At 49.2% G+C, this 18,891-nt stretch overlaps 1 long non-coding RNA gene across 1 annotated transcript; it reads right to left on the reverse strand.

The window, feature by feature from the left end:
- Positions 1-7,704: 7,704 nt before the first annotated feature.
- LOC309853439 lies at positions 7,705-14,073 on the reverse strand. Its single transcript, XR_014305680.1, has 3 exons — positions 13,892-14,073; positions 9,704-9,844; positions 7,705-8,783 (listed from the first exon to the last, which is right to left on the reverse strand). It is a non-coding gene; the product is annotated as an uncharacterized lncRNA (long non-coding RNA).
- Positions 14,074-18,891: the final 4,818 nt, after the last annotated feature.

An 18,891-nucleotide genomic window follows, 5' to 3' on the forward strand; every position in this document is an offset into this window, starting at 1 on the left:
TGCACAAATAAAATCTTTTTTTTTTTAAATTTATTTATTTGACAGAGATCACAAATAAGCAGAGAGGCAGGCTCTCTGCAGAGAGCCCGATGTGGGGCTCGATGCCAGGACCCCGGGATCATGACCCGAGCCGAAGGCAGAGGCTTTAACCCACTGAGCCACCCAGGCGCCCCACAAATAAAATCTTAAAAAAGAAAAGAGTTCACGGGGCGCCTGGGTGGCTTAGTGGGTTAAAACCTCTGCCTTCAGGTCGGGTCATGGTCCCAGGATCCTGGGATTGAGCCCCGCATCGGGCTCTCTGCTCAGCGGGGAGCCTGCTTCCTCCTCTCTCTCTGCCTGCATCTCTGCTTGCTTGTACTCTCTCTCTCTGTCAAATAAATAAATAAAATCTTAAAAAGAAAAAAAAAAGAAAAAGAAAAGAGTTCACAAAGTAGGTGAGTCACCACTTTTTCAACCCAAAGATAGTTTTTCATCTCTGATTTCCAGCTTCTTGCTACTCCAGTCCCGCAGTGAGAACCTACCCATCCATGCCTTTAGTTCACCCTGGAGACTATTTCTAGGGGATGCAATAGGGTTGCTGAGTCAAGAGCAAAGATGCATTTCTTTCAATGGACATAGATTATAGATTGTGATAGATGCTGCCAGATTCCCTTTCAAAAAGGTTGTCACAATTCTCATTGCCATCAGTGATAGAGGAACGTGCCCTTTCCCATAGACCACACCCAGCAGCACGTGTACACCCCTCTGAAATTCGTACCATTTAGGGGTGTAAAGGAAGGAGACTTCTCATATCTTTTCATATATGTTATTAGCCTGTTCGTTTTACCGCTCTGCAAATTATCTATTCAAACCCTTTGTCCATGTTTCTTCTGGAGTGTTTGTCTTATTGGTTTGCAAATACTTATTACTTATGTTAAACCTTTATACGTTGTCGGCATTGCAAGTAATCGCTCCCCATTTGTCATCTGCCTGTAGGCCTTGTTTATGTTTTGTTGTTTCCTTGCCATACAAATGTTTTTTGGTTTTAATGTCAAATATGTCTGTCTTTTCTATTAATGTCTGAGTTTCCCATCTTAAAATGTACTCCTCCTGCCCCCCCCCAATGGTTGTAACCTGTATTTTCTTGTATGGTTTTACTGTTGCATTTTTAAAATTTTATTTATTTATTTTTAAAGATTTTATTTATTTGATAGAGAGAGAGATCACAAGTAGGCAGAGAGGCAGGCAGAGAGAGGGGAGGAAGCAGACTCCCTACCACTGAGCAGAGAGCTTGCTGCAGGGCTCAATCCCAGGACCCTGAGATCATGACCTGAGCCAAAGGCAGAGGCTCTAATCCAGTGAGCCACCCAGGCGCCCCCCTACTGTTGCATTTTTTTAAAGATTTTATTTATTTATTTGTCAGAGAGATAGAGAGAGGGCACAAGCAGGGGGAGGGGCAAAGGGAGAAGCAGGCTTCCCACCAAGGAAGTAGCCCAATACGTGACTTGATCCCAGGACACTGGGACCATGACCTGAGAGGAAGGCACATGCCCTACCAACTGAGCCACCCAGGCGTCCCAACTCTTGGCAATTTTTATACTTACATCTTTGATTTTTTTGGAACCAAACGCTTTCTTTTTTAAGATTTATTTATTTATTTATTTAAATATTTTATTTATTTATTTGACAGAGATCACAAGTAGGCAGAGAGGCGGGTAGGTGGGGGCGGGGGAAGCAGTCTCCCCGCCAAGCAGAGAACCCGATGCAGGGCTCGATCCCAGGACCCTGAGACCATGACCTGAGCCAAAGGCAGAGGCTTAACCCACTGAGCCACTCAGACACTCCTGGATCTAATCTTTTTTTTTTTTTTTTAATTTTCAAGAAATGTATTTATTTGACACAGAGAGAGAGATCACAAATAGGCAGAGAGGCAGGCAAAGGGAGAGGGGGAAGCAGGCTCCCTGCCGAGCAGAGAGTCCGATGTGGGGCTCGATCCCAGGACCCTGAGATCATGACCTGAGCTGAAGGCAGAGTCTTAAGCCCCTGAGCCACTCAGGTGCCCCTGGATCCAATCTTTTAAGGTCATGTGCAACAGGGGCATCTGGACAGCTCAGGTGGTGAGTGTCCGATTCTTGATTTCGACTCAGGTTTCCATCTCAGGCTTGTGAGATGGAGCCCTGAGTCAGGCTCTGCACCCAGTGCATGGTCTGCCTGTCCCTCTTCTTCTTTTCTTCCTACTCCTGCCTCACACTCTCTATCTCAAATAAATAAATAAAATCTTAAAAAAAAAATGCCGTGTGCAACAGAGGTACAATTCCCTTCACCTGTGTGTCAAAACCACTTGTTAAACTCTTGTTATCTCACTGCACAGATTTCCCACCTTTGCCATTGATTAAATTCCTGTGCAGCTGGGATTCACTCGTGGCCACTCAATTCTCTTTCCCCATCTTGTCCATTCCTTTGCTGGAACCCCACTGCTTTGATTATTATAGCTCTGCAGCTGGCTTTCCTATCTGGTAAATCCAATCAGCCCTCATTCCTCTCTTTAGTAATGACCATTCTCAGACACCTGTCCATCTCCAGGAACTCCAGAATCGTCTGGTCCAATTCCAACATGAAATCCCACAAGAAATAGATTGAACCATAATGAATAAACTTGGCTAAGCAGCTTTATTTTTTTGAGCCTTGGTTTGACCATCTGTAAAACAGGGTCTGTGGGGGCACCTGGGTGGCTCCGTGGGCTAAGCTTCTGCCTTCGGCTTGGGTTATGATCCTAGGATCTGGGGATTGAGTTCCACGTCAGGCTCTCTGCTCAAAGCGAGCCTACCTCACCCTTTCCTTGCTGCTCCCCGTTTGTACTCTCTCTCTCTGTGTCAAATAAGTAAATAAGATCTTAAAAAAAAGAAAAAAAGGAAATGTCAAATTCAACTTTAGATGTGCTGTAGGTACCAGATACACATTGGACTGTGATGACATGATATGAAAAAGAAAAAGAAGGCCAAATATCACCATAATTTCTATGTTGAATACATGTTGAATGATAACATTTTGGCTTAATGAGTACCTTAGTTCCTTACTGCTGCTGTAACAAATCCCGCCCAGCTCGGTGGTTCAACAGAAGACAAATTTGTTATCTTACAATTCCGGAGGTCTGAAATGAGTCTTATAGGGCTAGAATCCTATAAATCCTTATAGGGCTAAAATCAAGCCGTGTTCCTTCTGAACACTCTTGGGATAAATCTGTTGCCTTGCTTTTTCCAGCCTCCAGAAGCTGCTCAAGTTCCTTGGTTCTTGACCCCCTTTGCCTCACTCCAACCTCTGCTGATGTCATCAGATCTCCCCCTCTCTCTGTTTTTCCTGCCTTCCCTTTCCCTTATTAGGACCCGTGATTACAGTAGACCCCCTCCCCACCCCCAGGATAATCTTCCCATCTTGAGCTCACTGTAGCTGCATCTGTAGACTCCCTTGGTGTGTAAGTTAACATATTCATGGGTCCAGAGAACTAAGAACTACCTGCCATCTTTGGGAGCCATTATTCTACCTACCTGGATTACCTTAGTAATATTATGAACGTTCATTTTGCCTATTTTTTTTTTAAATGTGGCTACTAGAAAAGTAATGACCTATGGGGCTCCCGCTCTGTTTCTGTTGGACAGCACTGTTCTCTGTGTTCTGCTGGTCTATTCATTATCTGCTCCCTCCTACGATGAGAATGCCTGCCCCAAGAAGACTGGGATTCCATTTCATTTACCACTATGCCCCTGGTGCTAGCACAGTCCCTGGCACTGAGTGGGCCCTCCGTAAATATTTGTTGAGAGAGCAAATATTGCAAATGTTTTTCCTGATGACTACAGACACCCCTACTTCCACTGCACACCCCCACCCCCATGGCTTCCTCCTCCTCTCCCCAGATCAGGGATCCAATGCTTAATGACTGAGCCCCCCCAGGTGCCCCTTGGACGTTTCAAAATGCAGAGATGGCTGTTCCAGTGGGCTGGCTCCTCAGTGCCTTGACCTCTCCCCCTCCAAAGACCTTGCCTTCCACCTGCCCTTCGTCCCTCCCTCTGTCCTGTGGCCAGAGCAGACACCTGTCACTACAGACAACCACATGCTTCCTCCACTGTTTCAAACTTCTAGCAGCCCACGCCAGCACCCCATTTGGACTTTTCCCTCTCATTGCACCTGGTGTCCCAGCTCCTTCAGTCCCACCAGGACCTCCATTCCATTAGTCCAACTGCGTGATGCCGTCTTGGGCCCCTCATGACCACTCAGCCGTCACCCAGCTGAGAGCCTGTGTCCCCTGCCCTCACCTCCTTTGCTCCCTCTCATTCACTGGTCTCCTAGGAAGACACCCAGCTATTTGCCTCATCTGGGCTGCAACCACTCTGCTGAGTGGCTGGAGAAAAATCTGGAACCAGGAAACCAGGTCTCATGTTAACTTCAGCACCTTGGACCTCAAGGTGGCACTAACGTTGTCTAGAAATTGGCTGACTGAGCCCTAGCCCCCTTGCTCTTTCAAAACCTGAATTTTTTTTTTTTTGGATCTTATTTATTTATTTGACAGAGATCACAAGTAGGCAGAGAGGCAGGCAGAGAGAGAGGAGGAAGCAGGCTCCCTGACAAGCAGAGAGCCCGATGTGGGGCTCGATCCCAGGATTCTGGGATCATGAGCCCCAAAAGCAGGGGCTTAACCCACTGAGCTACCCAGGTGCCCAGAGCATGCAACTTTTAATCTCCAGATCGTGAGTTCAAGCCCCATGTTGGGGACAGAACTTTAAAAAAAAAAAAAAAAAAGCATAACAAAATTATCATTTTAACCATTGAAAAGTGTTAAATTCAGTCTTTTTTTTTTTTAAGATTTTATTTATTTACTTGACAGAGATCACAAGAAGTCAGAGAGAGGAGGTAGTAGGCTTCTCGCTGAGCGGAGAGCCCAATGCAGGGCTTGATCCCAGGACCCTGAGATCATGACCTGAGCCAAAGGCAGAGGCTTAACCCACTGAACCACCCAGGCACCCCCAATTCAGTCTTTAAGCACGTTCAGCATGTTATGCAACTATCCCCACTATCTTTTGGTCTCTACTGATTTGTCTGTTCTGGATAGCTCATAGACATGGGACCCTACAATATTTATCCTCTGTGTCTCACTTCTTTCACTTAGCATAATGTTTTCCAGGTTCCTCCATGTCGTAGTGTGCGTCAGAATTTCATTTCATTTTTTCCCCCATTGAGGTATTTTATTTGTATGTAAGTATTCCATGTCTAGGAAAAAGCTGCCAGAATCTTCCTTCCTGCGTGTTTTTGTTCTACTTCCTTTGGGTCCGCGATGCCAGCTGCGGTTATCAGTGCGATGAAACCAAACTAATGAGATGGGTCTGTAAGTTTTGCAGCAATTTCCGCAGCTCCATGATCACCAGTGATTTCCGTGTAATCAAGCTTCATCATCGCAATTAGAAACTGGAAAATGACTCTGGAGCATGGCCTAATAAGAACTTGGCAGGTGCCTCTCCTGATGACACTCTTCATGCTCCTGGACTCTGAGAGCATCCCCTGGGACATTCACACCAGCTTTATGAAGGCATGGAAGGATGAAGCCCAAAGAATGTTCCATTGTGTGGATATACCACAATTGGTTTATGCGTTCATTCATGGATGGACTCGAGCTGTTTCCTAGACAATGCAAACTCCTACCTCTCCTCCCTTCTTGCCCACTCTCAGCGGGGACTTTTCTTCCTATGTCACTGAGAGAAGAGAACCCACTAGAAGAAAACTTCTGCAGACTCCTACTACCATCTACCTCTTTCCTCCTATTCCTTGGTATACCAGTTATCCACCACTGCTGCGTAACCAACAACCCCCAAGCTTAGCACCGTTCAACACCCCTGTATTCCATGGATTCTGTAGGGCAGGCATTTGAATGAAGCACAGCAAGGACAGCTTGTCTCTGCTCCCTGATGTCTGGGACCTCCACTGGTGAGAGTTGCAGAATGGGAGCCTCTGTGGGGGAGCGGGGAGGGGTGCGACTCCCATCTAGTAGCTGGAATCAGCTGGAGGAGTTGTCACTCCTGTTTAGCAGCTGGTGGTGGCAGTTGCTGGCTGGGACCTCAGCCAGAGTACCTTCATGGGACCTCTCTGGGTGGGCTACTTGGCCTGCCTCAGACCATGGTGGCTGGGTTCCAAGAGCGAATGCCCTAAAAGCAGGTGGGAAGTGCCTGGTACTTGACCATGAGCCTTAGCAGCCTCCCCTCCTCTGTGCTTCATGGGTTCACACAGCTGCAAGGTTTCGCCCAGGTTCAAGGGGGAGGGAACACACCCTCGCACAGAACACACTCAGTGGGAGGAACGTCAAGGTCACACTGTGAGAGCATACAGGATGGGAGAGATTGTTGTGGCTGCATGGGAAAACACACCTTTCTTGCTGGTGACGGGCTACACTCTTAAGCCTGGAGACCTTCCGGTCTTGCCTCAGGATGGACAACATTCCAGCCATTCTCATCTCTCTCCTCTGTTTCTCCTCTGACACCTAGGACTCCTCTGACACCTAGGACTCTTGTGTCTACCAGCACACAAGACAGCTGTTTGATCTTCTTTGACCTTCCTATAAAACATACTGAGTCTCTCCAGCCCCCTCCGTCACTCACCCTTATAGCCTTAGTCCTTACAACCATGCCTGGCACATAGTAGGTGCCTAGTGAATATTTTTTTTAAACAAGTATCTCAAGTGAGCAGTGCCTGGGTGGCTCAGTGGGTTAAAGCCTCTGCCTTCAGCTCAGGTCATGGTCCCAGGGTCCTGGGATGGAGCCCCGCATCGGGCTTCTGCTCAGCAAGGAGCCTGCTTCCCCCCCAACCCTCTGCCTGCCTCTCTGCCTGCTTGTGATCTCTGTCTGTCAAATAAATAAATAAAATCTTTTTTTTTTTTAAGATTTTATTTATTTATTTGACAGAGAGAAATCACAAGTAGGCAGAGAGGCAGGCAGAGAGAGAGAGGAGGAAGCAGGCTCCCTGCTGAGCAGAGAGCCCGATGCGGGACTCGATCCCAGGACCCTGAGATCATGACCTGAGCTGAAGGCAGCGGCCTAACCACTGAGCCACCCAGGCGCCCAATAAATAAAATCTTTAAAAAACAAATATCTCAAGTGAAACTGGTAATAAGAGCTGCCTTCAGGAGGAGGAACTGGGTGGGTAGCAGAAACACATTGTTTAAAAATGGGAGCTACCCACACCCAATATGACAGGTGCTGTCTTCAACCCTTTGAAAATTGTAAAATAGAGGGGCATCTGGGTGGCTCAGTTGGTTAAGAGTCCGACACTTGATTGCAGCTCAGGTTATGATCTCAGGGTCATGAGATCGAGTCCCCCACTGGGCTCCGCACTCAGCAGGGAATCTGCTTGAGATTCTCTCTCCCTCCCTCTGCCTTTCCCCCACTCTCAAATAAATAAATCTGTAAAAACAAAACTGCAAAATAGAAATACTTATTTTCCCTACAGGCCTTTTGAGTCTTCTGATTCATGCATTCTGACTAGATCTTACCCACTTAAATTAATACATTGTATTATTATTATTATTATTATTAGTTTTAAGATTTTATTTATTTGACAGACAGAGATCACAAATAGGCAGAGAGGCAGGCAGAGAGAGAGGAGGAAGCAGGCTCCCCGCCAAGCAGAGAGCCCAGTGCGGGGCTGGATCCCAGGACCCTGGGATCATGACCTGAGCCTAAGGCGGAGGCTTTAACCCACTGAGCTACCCAGGTGCCCCAATACATTACATTATTTTTAAAGATTAGCCTGGGGCGCCTGGGTGACTCAATTGTTAAGTGTCTGTCTTTAGCTCCGGTCATGATCCCAGTGTCCTGGGATGGAGCCCCATGTTGGGCTCCCCGCTCTGCAGGAAGCCTGCTTCTCCCTCTCCCCCTCCCCCTGCTTGTGTTCCCTCTCTTGCTGTCTATCTGTCAAATAAATAAAAAAATAAAAAATAAAAAAAGATTAGCCCAGCATCTGGCACAAAATGAATGAGCAACTGAAAGTCATGTCCTGATGATGGAGGCGCGCCCTGCCCATCCCCCCTTCCTTCTCCTCCCTCGGAACACCCACGCCTGGGAACCTCCCTCTCCTCTGAGCCTCCCCACGCTGGCCCGGCCCAAGCCCAGCCCTGGAAGTGTTTGATCTGACCACTTCAGAGCCTTCACCTCTGGGCCTGCAGCATGAGAGGGACTGGAGCTGGGAATCCTCCCCAGTGGAGCTTTTGAGGAAGGGATGAAAGAAAGTAGCCATATGGAGAGCTCAGGAATGCAGGGCAGAGTCCGGAAGGGGTGAGGCTGAGGGGAGTCAGGGAGGCAGAGAAGAAGAGCTTTCTAAGGCATGTACCAAGTATCTGCTGTGTACCCGGCCATGTGCTGGGCAGTGTTGGGGACACAGTGGTGACTGGCCAGCCCTGTCCTCACAGGGCATTGCGGGAGTTGGGCCAGTGACTAGAGAGTGACAACCCTAGAGTGAACAGGGTTAGGAGGGGAGGCACTTGAGGCAGTCAAAGAGGGCTTCCTGGAGGAGGGGGTACCAAGCTCCTTACAGTCTACAACACACAGACACTTATCTTTTCGGCAGCATCTGATGACACCTTCCCTCATCCCCTTAAATCCTGCTGTGCTGGCCTTCTTTCTGATTCTCGAATTCTTGGAGCTCATTTCCAACCCTCTGAGCCATTGTACTTGCTGTTCCTTCTGCCTGATTTTCTCTTCTCCCTTCCTCTCCTGGAGGGCTCCTTCTCAGTCAGACCGTAGGCCAGTTATTCTTGCAGCATTGAACTTAAAAAAAAAAAAAAAGTCCCATTTGTACTTTCTGTTGTCTCCTTTATTTTCTGCCTGGTCACCTAGGATGCCCCCTGTCCTCAGTTCTGGCTCCCTAATCCCTGGCAGGCACCGTCCTCAGCCCCTCAAAATTGATGGATGTCAAACCTTTGTCATGTGAAGGAAGGAGCCAATATCTCCCGAATAAATCTCAGTCTGGTGAAGAGGTGGGAGAAGGGAGAGGGAACAGCAGGAGCAGAGAGGAAGCTGGTGTTTCAGAGGCCCCCAGGGGAAGGTTGTTTGTGGCTGGAAGAAAGAGCAGAGGACTGAGGAGGGAGGGAAGTTAGAGAGGGAGAGATACAGGGGAGGGGGGAGGGAGGTGAGTCTGCTCCTAACCTTCTAGACTGGGTAGGAAGCGTCCAGAGCTTTGGTTCACTGCACAGCCCAAGGTGGCCAGACCATATCATGACCCTTTTGTGTAGGGCTGGAGGTGGCCAAAGGTGCCTTTTTGGGAGACCCCGTGGGTGGCTGGGTGAGACCAGGCCAGAGGGCCGGGTCTGAGGGACAGGCCTCGCCTCCCAGAGCCTCTAAGGGCTTCGTGCAGAACATTCCATGGCGGGACCTTCTGGAACCGGCTACGATGGCTTGGCAGCCCTGGCCAGTCCTTGCTCTCGGGTCACTGCCTCAGCCTCCTCCAGCCCTGCTCCCCACAGCAGCCCTGGGCAGTCCTTTTTATAGAACACTTGAAAAATGTTAATAGGTAATTAAGGGCACATGGCAGAGATTTCTAAAAGTACAGGAGAGGACTCAGTGAGAGCCTTCCCTTCTCCCGTCCCCCCCCCCCGTCCCCCCCAGGGCCCCACCAGTTTCTTGGGTTTTCTCTAGAGATAGTCTGTCACATGTAAGCGCAGATGGCAAAGTGCTTTTCAGGTTTGTACCTTTTTCTTCTTTCTTTCTTTTTTTTTTTTTTTTTTCCAATTTAAGTACAGTTAGGGATGCCTGGTCGACTCAGCCCGTGGAGCGTGCAACTCTTGATCTCAGGATTGTGAGTTCAAGCCCCACATTGGGTGTAAAGCCTACTTAAAAAAAAAAAAATGAGTATATTCATTTATTCAACACATGTTTATTGAGCACTTACTGTGGTTGGGCACTGTTCTGGGCACTGGGGGATACAGCAGCAAAGAAAATAGACAAAATTCTCAGCCTTCTTGGAGATGACATTCTAGTGGGGGGAGACAGTAGATAAATGAACTAAGTACATTTTGACCTTATACAGTAGGTGAGATGGCACGGTAAGTGCTTTTGATAAGACATAAAGCAGGTGGGATGTCTGAGTGGCTCAGTTGGTTAAGCGTCTGCCTTTGGCTTGGGTCATGATCCCAGGGTCCTGGGATCAAGTCCCACATCGGACTCCTTGCTCAGTGGGAAGCCTGCTTCTCTCTCTGCCTGCTGCTCTTCCTGCTTGTGCTCTCTATCTCTCTGATAATAAATTTTTAAAAATCGTAAAACAATAACAAAAAATAAGGCAGGCAAAGAAGGCAGAATATTGGGGAAGCAGGTTTCTATTTTTTATTTTTTTACAAAACAGTCAGAGAAGGCCCCAGTAAAGGGGAATGTTTGAGCAAAGGCCCAAAGAAGGTAAGGAAGTGAGTCACATGGCTGTCTGGGAACATGGGTGCAAACAGCAGGCGGAATAGCAAGTGCAAAGGCCCTGAGGTCAGAGTGAGTCTGAAGTGTTCCAGATCCAGGAAGGAGCTGCAAAGCGGAAGAGGAATGCAAGAGACAAGCGTGGCCAAGATTTGCTCTCAGAGGACGTGTCCTCAAGTTGACTTTTGCTTTCTCCTCTGGGAAATGTCTCTGAGATGTCTCAGTGGTGTGCTGGGACCGGCGTGTAGTGATTCGGGAGAGCCAATGGCTAAACTTTCGGGAATTTTGCAAGCCAGTTGTCACACACAGCTATTACCAAAAATTAATTTATATACATTTACAGAGAAATAAATGGTATGAAACACAAAGATAATAAGTAGTCAACATTTACCGCTTCCTAATGATTGTACTACATTTTAACTGCTGTCTCTGCTCCAGGGGCTCCCTTCACCTACCTACCGTGTCTACCTGGTAGAAACACAACCTACCAGTGGGCTGTTTCTTTTCTTTTCTTTTTTCTTTTTTTTTCTGAATTCTGCATTCAACGATGTCACAATTCAGCAATGTCAACCAGTGGCTTGAAATGTGCAATGGTGGGAGTAGGTAACCCATCGACCCTGACAACTCAGGGCTGTTTCTTCCCACAAAGAGCTGGTGGTGAAGCATTCACCAACATGGTTGTAATGCATAGAGATTTGGCTCCCCTCCCCCCCTAAAGCTGGGTAGGGTTCCCTTGCGTGGATGGGATGGTAGGTATTCTGCTGTCCTCCTCCTGATGGAGAAAAGCAGGTTTCCCGTATTTTGCTGGCACAAACAACATCAGTGATTTCCAGCGTGTGACCACAGCCGTGTAATAAAACCCCAAAGAACTTCTGTGTTCTTTGAACAAAGCAAAAGGTGTGGGAGTCATAACCTTAATGATTGTTGCCTAAGTTCTCTCCATGAAGGCTGTGTCCATTTCCACACCCACTGGCAAATGGGTCAGAGTGCAAAGACTTCCTGTAAGGACCGTAACCTTGGGGTCGCCTGGGCGGCTCAGGCGGTTGAGTGTCTGTCTTCAGGTGGGGTCATGGTAGGAGGGAGGGGGCCCTGGGATCAAGGCCCACGTGGAGCTCCCTGCTGCTCCCCCTGCTTGTGCTCCCTCTCTGTGTCAAATAAATAAATAAATTCTTTAAAATAAATAAATAAAAACCGTGAACTTGGCTGTGTCATTCTGCGACTTAAACTCTTTGATGCCCCCCATCACCCCCCCCACCTCCCGCTGATTCTCCAGAGGTCCAGGTCCTTCAAAGTCAGGTCATCCCTTTGTCTGGAGACTGGGAGGTTGAGTCATGGCCCTAACCTGACCCCTTGATAATCTGCTGTCTGTCCCCTGAAATGGGCCTTGTCCCTGCCCACTCTTGCTTCCTCCTACTTTTCCCTTCTTGGGGAAATTACTCCCAGAGCCTGACCGCCAGACTAACTCCCACTGGATCACTTTGGCTCCTTTTCTTTCTTTCTTTCTTTTTTTTTTTTTTTTTAAGATTTTATTTATTTATTTATTTATTTGACAGACAGAGATCACAAGTAGGCTGAGAGGCAGGCAGAGAGAGAGGGGGAGGAAGGAAGAAGCAGGCTGCCCGCTGAGCAGAGATCCCGATGTGGGGCTCGATCCTAGAACCCCGGGATCATGACCTGAGCCAAAGGCAGGGGCTTTAACCCACTAAGCCACCCAGGCACCCCAGTTCGGCTCCGAAATCCTTCCTTTAGCCCTCTCCAGCAACATTGGAATTGATGAGTTCATCAGAGTGAAAAACCATCCAGTTGGCTGCCTTCAGGCAGAGCTGGCTCTAGGAGTTTGAACAATGCCACGAGGCCCATCAGCTCCATTCTCTTTCATGCAGGCACCCTCTGGCAGACTTGGCCTTTAGAGACTCTCTCTGCATCCTCCCCTGGTCACGGGAGGCAATAAGCTGGAGGGGGACATAAGGTTCCAGGTGGAGAAAGAGCCTGCCGCAGTGCGGGTGGGAACCGGAGCTAGAACCCAGATCCTGGAGGGGCCTGGTAAACAGCCCAGTAGTTACGTAACACTCTGCAGGCCGAACTGTGAAGAAAGGGACAAGTCCTTGCCACTTGCTGAATTCCTCTGTTGAGAGGCAGAGTGGGAAAAGCTGCTTCGGCTCCAGAGGTAGAAAATCTGTGTTCAAATCCTGCCTCTGGGCTTTGGCACGATGAAAACATGTTTGAAACTAGGTAGTGCTGATAGTCAGTGTGAATGTCTTCAATGTCCCTGGATCGCACTCTTTAGAATGATTAAAATAGGGGTGCCTGGGTGACTCAGTTGATATAAGCGTCTGCCTTGGACTCAGGTCAGGATCCCAGGATCCTGGGATTGAGCCCCGCACTGGTCTACCTGATTGGTGGGAAGCCTGCTTCTCCCTCTGCTTCTCTCCCTGCTTGTGCTCTCTTTGGCTCTCTCTCTCAAATAAGTAAATTAATCTAAAAAGGATGATTAAAATAAGGGAGCCTGGGTGGTGCAGTCGGTCAAGCATCTGACTGTTGGTTTCAGCTCAGGTAGTGATCTCAGGGTCCTAGGCTGGAGCCCTGCCTCTGGCTCTGAATTCAACATAGGGCAACTGCTTGAGATTTTCCCTCTTCATTTGCCCCTCCCCCACTACGCTCTCTAAAATAAATAAATAAAATCTTTAAAAAATTTTTAAAAATATGGGGTGCCTGTGTCTCAGTTGGTTGGGGGACTGCCTTCCCCTCAGGTCATGATCCTGGAGTCTCAGGATTGAGTTCAGCATCTGGTTCCCTGCGCAGTAGGGAGTCTGCTTCTCTCTCTGACCTTTCCCCTCTCGTGCTTTCTCTCTCAAATAAAAAAATGGAATCTTTTAAAAAAATTAAATGAAAAAAAATTTTTAATTCAAAAAATAAATAAAATGATTAAAATGGCCAACATCTTGGGGCGCGTGGGTGGCTCAGTGGATTAAGCCTCTGCCTTCGGCTCAGGTCATAATCTCAGGGTCCTGGGATCGAGCCCCACAACGGGCTCTCTGCTCAGCAAGAAGTCTGCTTTCCCCTCCCTCTCTGCCTACCTGTGATCTCTCTCTCTCTGTGTCAAATAAATAAAATCTTAAAAAAAAAATGGTCAACATCCTGAGATGTATATTTTAACCACAGCATGAAGTAGTGAAGCTGAAGATGCTAAAAATACAATAAAATCAAATCTAAATTAAGAGAGGCGCCTGGGTCGCCCAGGTCATGATCCCTGGGTTCTGGAATCGAGCCCTGAGTTGGGCTCTCTGCTTGGCAGGGAGCCTGCTTCCCCCTCCTCTCTCTCTCTGCCTGCCTCTTGGCCTACTTGTGATCTCTTGCCTGTCAAATAAATGAGTAAAATCTTAAAAAAAAAAAAAATACACACACACACACACACACACACACACACACACAAATTAAGGAAGAAAGAAAAAGAAATCCTGGCTCTTCTGGTTGCTCACCAACTGTGTGACCTGGGTCTGGCTACCTCTCTGAACCTCTGTTCCCGGGACTGAGAAATGATGGCGGTAACAGGAGAGTCGCAGGCTTGTGGAGAACCTCAAACTTGTGTAATGAGCTGGAAGCAGCAATCAGGATTTGGTAAGTGTTCAATATTTGGCCTAATTACATCAAAAATACGAGGTGATTGCTAATGGAAAGAAATCAAATGCAAGAGGTCATCGTCCTGGTCTCTTGGGTTGCCAAATCCGTATTCCTTGCAGTGCTGAGGGCTGGACGTGGGAGATCAGGGGGTCAGCCCGCAGGACTTGTACCCTGGCAAGGTGGGAGGAGTGAGGGCGCTCTCTGGAGCCTTTTACAAGGGCACCGATACCAATCCCGAGGGCTCCACCCTGTGATTGACTCTCCTCCCAAAGGCCCCACCTCCTAATAGCACTACCTGGTAGGGGGTAGATTTCAACATATAAATTTTGGGGAGGGGAGACACAAGCACTCAAACCACGGCAATCCCGTAATGTGGGATTCCATTGACACGAACTGTGTCTAGAAGAGACAAATCCATAGACTGAAAGCTCATTCGTGGTGGCCGGCCCCTGGGGGAGGGGATGGGAGTCCCAGCTTTAATGCGCACGGGGTTTCTTTCCTTGGGGTGGGGGGTGGTGATAAAAATGTTTTGGAACTAGACAGACGTGGTGGTCACATGACATTGTACAAAAGGCCACTGATTTAAGATGTTTTAAAAGGATTCATTTTCATGTTATGTCAATTTCACCTCAAACATGATTTTTTTAAATGCACTTTCGGGGGCTCCTGGGGGGCTCAAGTTGGTTGAGCGGCTACCTTCAGCTCAGGTCGTGATCCCAGGGTCCTGGTGTTGGGGTTTTGGAATATAGGGGAGGTTTTGGGGGGGCGGTGAGGTCCAAAGTTGATGACCAAGAAAGAATTCTTGAGACGTTTTTGGTGCAAAATGGTGGTTTTTATTAAAGGGCAGGGGACAGGATCCCTGGGCAGAGGAGCTGCTGCACCGGGGACAGGAGGAGGGGCCCATTATAGGCTTGGGGTTTGGGGGAAGTAAGGACATGGAAGGTTTCATGGGGCGCCTGGGTGGCTCAGTGGGTTAAAGCCGCTGCCTTCGGCTCAGGTCATGATCCCAGGGTCCTGGGATCGAGCCCTGCGTCAGGCTGTCTGCTCTGCAGGGAGCCTGCTTCCTCTCCTCCTCTCTCTCTGCCTGCTCTCTGCCTACTTGTGATCTCTGTCTGTCAAATAAATAAATAAAATCTTTAAAAAAAAAAAAAAAAAAGAATTTTCATATGTTAAAGAGGACCTACAAGATACCTAGAGGCCCTGCCTTGGCCATTGTCAAGTTAGGGTTGTTTTCCTCTTTAGCAAGGCATTACCATTAAGACAGCTAGGCGCTTCCTGGAAGAATGTCACACATAGCCCACCCAGGAGTGGGGAGGGGGAAGGGGAGGGGAGGTTGCAGGGGGTCAACTTCTGCTTTGTCCTCGCTTGCCTTCTGCTCCCTCATCTCTTGGGCTCAAGTCCCAAGCTCTCCCCCCAACCCCAATCAGGCACCCTGCTCAGCAGGAAGCCTGCTTCTCCTGTCTCCGTTGCCTGTCACTCCCCCTGCTTGTGCCTGCCCTCTCTCTCTCTCTCTCTCTGTCAAATAAATAAATAAAATCTTTTTTTTTTTTAAGTTAAAAAATGTACTTTGGGGGGAAAAATGGATGGAATGTGTCTTTTTTTTCTTTTTAAGATTTTATTTATTTATTTGACAGAGAGAAATCACAAGTAGATGGAGAGGCAGGCAGAGAGAGAGAGAGGGAAGCAGGCTCCCTGCTGAACAGAGAGCCCGAAGCGGGACTCGATCCGAGGACCCTGAGATCATGACCTGAGCCGAAAGCAGCAGCTTAACCCACTGAGCCACCCAGGCGCCCCTGGAATGTGTCTTGATGTCCTTCTCTGGCTTCTCTTTTTCTGAGTGCTCTCCCCTCTTCCTGGCCTCATACCCCATCCCCATCCCCACTCACAGCTTTTCCTCTGGTTCCTTCAGTGAGTTGCTGTGGAAACTCGTGCCTCGGTTTCCTCATCTGTAACAAGAGCGAGTTGGACCCAAGGGTCTCTGACGCACCCTCCGGTGTGTTCCCAAGTATTACTTGAGCCCCAGGTGGCAACTTCCCCCGTGCCCTTCCTGCTGCACCCCCACAGCAGCTGCCCCCTCTCCGCAGTCTCCCCAGAGGGACTTTGCCCAGGGTCTGTTAATCAGCACTCAGATTAACTCAGATGCCCGGTCATCTCAGGCTCAAATGCACATCCTCACCCCCCTCCAAGCCAGGTCGCTGGCCTCACACTCCCCTCAGAAGCAAAGGTCCAGCGGGCTCCACAGGTGTGGGTCGTGTGGGGGGAGGGGATGACTTGACACTCAAGGGCTTCCCTAGCCTCAGATGGCCTGGGGGCTGCAGTTTCTCCAGATTCACAGTGCTCGGGTCCTTCAGGTTGGTGGCCTTCAGAGGTGATGCCCACACAGTCACCCTAAGCAGCCCGTGTGATCATTTACCCTCTGAACCCGCTCCTGACAAGGCCGGGTGCCTTTGGAGCCCCACCCCCCCACCCCTACACACACACCCCTGGTATGACCGGGAAAGTTAATACTCATGGTAATACTCACCCCCCATATACTCATCTTTTCTTTTTTAATTTTTTTAAAAAAATTTATTTATTTATTTGAGAGAGAGAGAGCACAAGCTGGGGGAGAGGCAGAGGGAAAAAAAAGCAGGCTTCCTGCTGAGCTGGGACCCCCCTCATCCCAGGACCCCGAGATCATGACCTGAGCCAAAGGCAGATTGCTTAACCGACTGATCCACCCAGGCGCCCCAACTTGTCTCTTATGACATTGCCAAGATCCCTGCCTTGCAGGGCTTTCTGTCCCAGGTTTTATTGAATTCTCCTGCCATCTGGGGGTGGGTAAAAGGTCAACTAAGAAAAGGGAGGGCGCATCTCTCTGCTCCTACTCCCCAGCACCCTTGACCATTACTCTATCCTGACTCCCTAGACGCATCAAATGTCCTTTACCCAGGTCCCCCAGGCCCTGAGGCAGCTGTGGGGTCTGCAGAGCAGGGCCTGGAGTGGTGGCTGCGCAGGGCGGGGTGGAAAGGGCTCCCAGGATCTTGAAGGCATCTGGGGAGAGTGGGGGAGGACAGCGCCTGACACCCCTGCTCTGGGCCTCAAGGCCCAGAAACCCGAGTTACTCCTGTACCACAAGCCGTAGGGACCTGATGTCCTACAGCTGAGGGAGGCGAAGCTGAGCAGCCCAGACAAGCCAGCCCTTAAATAAATAATTAGAAAGATTGGAAGGGAAGGTCTGGGCCCTTCTCCAAGGCCCCAGGTGGCAGCTTCCCAGCAGATCTCAATGCCTGAAGCACCCCCCAACCCCCGGGGGCTTTTGGCTCTGACATACCCAAGTGTCCTGTGTCCTCCTCTCCTTCCTGCTTTGGAAGGAATCAATGTGCATTCCCAGAGTCCCTACTGGGCCAGGTACAGGGCAACACTGGGGACTCAGCGGGGGTCAAGACGACCCCCCCAACCCCCAGCCCAATGGAGGGGAACAGACCCATCCCCAGACAGTGACCAGCCCGGGTGGGCGGGAGCTGGAGGAGCCTTAGAGGGACACCTGACCCAGCCTGGATAGTTCTAGAAGACTCAGGGGATCTCTGAGTCAGAATCTGAAAATGGGTTAAGCAAAGAGAGGGTTGTGTGAGAAAAAGATGGGGGGAGGGACCAGCTGCAAAGGTCAGGGGGGAGCAGACCGGGTAGGGCTCCACAGACCAGTGTTTTCCAAAGGGTTTCAAATTTAAGACGCTCGATGGGTAACAGAAGGCGGGTTTGATTTGCAACACAGCGTGTGTCTGTACAGGTGTGCACACACAGATAAAGCAAAAAGCCACGAAACAATAATCACAAGACCTGAGCCAAGATTAAATGCCGGGTGCTTACCTTGCTGAGCCACCTAGATGCCCCTGAAGATTTTTATTTTTATGTAATCGCTACACCCAACATGGGGCTCGAACTCGACCCCAAGATCAAGAGTCGTGTGCTCTTCCATGTATCGCTCCAGCTTCCTTCCTTTCTTTCTTTTCTTTTCTTTTTTTTTTTTTTTAAGATTTTATTTATTTATTTGGCAGAGAGAGTGATCACAAGTAGGCGAAGGGGCAGGCAGAGAGTGTGGGGGAAGCAGGCTCCCTGCTGAAAAGAGAGCCCAATGCGGGGCTCAATCCCAGGACCCTGAGATCATGACCTGAGACAAGGCAGAGGCTTAACACACTGAGACACCCAGGCACCCCCAGCTTCATTTCCTGGTACTTTCCAGTTTGAACTTCTTCCTCTCACCAACGGAGCCACTCTTGGTTTCACAAATTCCGTATGTCCAGATTTTTGCCCTTACTGCATCCTCCGTCCATGTCCAGGTCCTTTTTCGCTTCGCTGGTTAGCTTTGACAACCTTCAAAACTCAGCTCAGACGTCCCCTTTCCCAGGAAACCTTCCTCAGCTCCCCTTCCCAGGCTAGGCTTCTCCCCTGGGCTCCTCTTTTCCTAGCACTTGGGGGTTGTCACAGTCTGTCTCCCCCACTGGACTATAAGCTCAGGAGGACAGGAGCTACGCCTGTGCCGGGACCCCCATGCCCCTCAGTAAAGGCCAGGGACCCCGTAGGTGCTCAGAAAAAGTTTGTGGAACACATGAATGCAAATCTGAGGGAGGAGCAGAGGCTACGTCCTCTGGGAGCTCCTGATCACAGGTCTGATGGAGAAGGCTTGATGCCCTGAAGTTAACTCAGTTCCTCCTGCTCTCCAATACCCGGTCCTCTCATGGTGGATACCATTCCAAACAATACCCATTTCACAGATGGCAAAGTGATGTCAAGAGGGTTCTCTGTGCTCTGTGCAGTCCAGATTCCACACTGCTCAGCCCAACCACCTCCTGGCCCCTCTCACCTCCTTCCAAGAGCC

The sequence above is a fragment of the Mustela nivalis genome (genome assembly GCF_964662115.1).
Source record: "Mustela nivalis genome assembly, chromosome: 18".
NCBI classification, from domain to species: domain Eukaryota; kingdom Metazoa; phylum Chordata; class Mammalia; order Carnivora; family Mustelidae; genus Mustela; species Mustela nivalis.